Genomic DNA, 2,390 nt, shown 5'->3' with positions numbered 1-2,390 from the left:
TCACTTCTGTGTGGTCCAGATGTTGAGTTGACATTCCCACTATAAGCAAGAAGTGATTCATTCTCTACATGTGTTATTACAATTTTCAATCTATTTACTCTTTTAAGATGGCAAAATCCTACTGATTTATCACACTTTTGAATATAAAAGGCATATACATACATACAAAATACAATTCTTACTTTTTTAAAAGAAATTTAGAATATTGATTTAGAGTATATATTTCCTGGAATGATTTTCCCCTGCCTTTTAGGCTGATTTTCTTTCAGCTTTTAAATAATAGGATTTATTTAATTTATATTTAAATAAGCTATATCTGAAAGAAGACTATTTTTTAAACAACCCAAGATGACTTACATTATTAAACATTTTATTTTTTTCTCCTATTATTATTTAGTTTTACCTTATTTTCTATGAAGAGATTTCTTATGTTTTTCCTGTCTTGTAATTGTCTTATACATTTGATTCTTAACCTGTGGGTTGGTATTATTGTTATCTCTATATAATACATGAGAATGCTGAGCCACATAGTGATTAGGTAACCTGCTAAGGCTATACAGCTTTGAATTGGGAGAGAAAGAACTCGAACCCAGGCTCTCTGTTTCTAATGCAGTATTTTACCCATCTACTATATTGTCTCTCCAGGCTAGTGCCCTGAAAAAATAGAGAAATGAAGACACTATTTATCCAATAGGGGGAAAAGTACAGGAAGATAAGACTGGTTGGTGAAGGTAAGACTTAAGTGAGAGAGAGAAGAAACCAAGGGTTTGTATTTAGATATACTAGCACTGGGGGACTATTACAAGCTGAATTGTGTGCCCTCAAAAGGTGTCGAAGTCCTGACCCCCAGTATTTGTGAATGTGACCTTATTTAGAAATAGGATCTTTGCCGGTGATCAAGTTAAGACAAGGTAATTAGGGTGACCCTAATATAGTATAACCATGTCCTTATGAAAAGGAAATTTGAACACAGAGACACACACGCAGGGAGAGCGCCATATAAAAATGAAGGCAGAGATGAGGGTGATATATCTATAAGTAAAGAAATGCCAGATATTACAGGCAAACCACAGGAAGCTGGTTAAGAGGCCTGGAATAGATTTTCCCTTATAACCCTCAGAAGGAATTCACCTTGCCAACACCTTGATCTAAGACTATCGCCTCCAGAACTTGAGACAATAAATTCCTGTTGTTTAAGCCACCCAGTGGGGTACTTTGTTACAGCAGCCTTAGGAAACTAAGCAGAGGCTTGTGCTCACCAACTGGGGTGAGTTAAATAGCAGTTGTATATATGATTCTAAGTTCAAAAAAGAAGTCTGTGCTCAATGTGGTTTGAACAGAATTTATATACAAATTTGAATAAAATGCTTTCTTATAAGACACACTAATTTATGTTTCTTTTTATTGGATTCTGCCTTTTAATTACCAAATGGCCTATATCTACATATTTCTCAATATCAAATTAATTTTATCATTTCTCTGTTTCTTTTTCCTTTCTTTCTTTCTTTTTTTTTTTTTTTTTTTTTGAGATGGAGTTTTGCTCTTGTTGCCCAGGCTGGAGTGCAATGGTGTGATCTCAGCTCACTGCAACCTCCACCTCCTGGATTCAAGTGATTCTCCTGCCTCAGCCTCCTGAGTAGCTGGGATTACAGGCGCATAGCACCATGCCCGGTTAATTTTTGTATCCTTAGTAGAGACCGGGTTTCCCTATGTTGGCCAGGCTGGTCTCGAACTCCTGACCTCAGGTGATCTGCCTGCCTTGGCCTCCCAAGGTGCTGGGATTATAGGCATGAGCCAGCATCCCTGGTGGCTCATTTTTCATATTATGCCTACTGGATACTAGCTTAATTTTGTCCTACCCCACGTTTGTCACCATCACTCTCCCTGTAAAACTAACATGAAACCTATTTTGCAAACATGTAATATGTTAAGTATGTGGAACTAACATTTTGGAGCATTCACCTCATACCAAGAATTGTGTTCTGCATACTACATGGATGTTCTTGTTTTAATTCTATAATATTCTTTAGTGGCAAAAGACAAAGCAAAAATGTTTGTAACTATACAATTCATAGCCAAGTAAATGTGACAAAATTTTAGTAAGTGTGATGTCAGGCCCATGACAGTTTCTCAACACATTCAGTTTCTCTACCTTTATGACATTTTCAATGCATATTAGTTTCCATACATTTATGGGTGGATTATTTATCATAAAAACTATTAATATTATTGAGAATGTATCAACATAATCAAAATCAAAGTAGTCATGTGTCTATCTTCTGGTACTAAATTGAAGGAAATGTGTGTGTGTATATCATTCAGTCTTCTTAGTTGTAACCAGTAATTTAATTTTGGATAATGAAGGAGAAAAGGAGTTTGTTAAAAGGATA

Source organism: Rhinopithecus bieti, unplaced genomic scaffold (genome assembly GCF_001698545.2).
Source record: "Rhinopithecus bieti isolate Rb0 unplaced genomic scaffold, ASM169854v2 scaffold_19143, whole genome shotgun sequence".
NCBI lineage: Eukaryota > Metazoa > Chordata > Mammalia > Primates > Cercopithecidae > Rhinopithecus > Rhinopithecus bieti.
The sequence above is the reverse complement of the archived record's forward strand: the minus strand, read 5'-3'. Positions refer to the sequence as shown.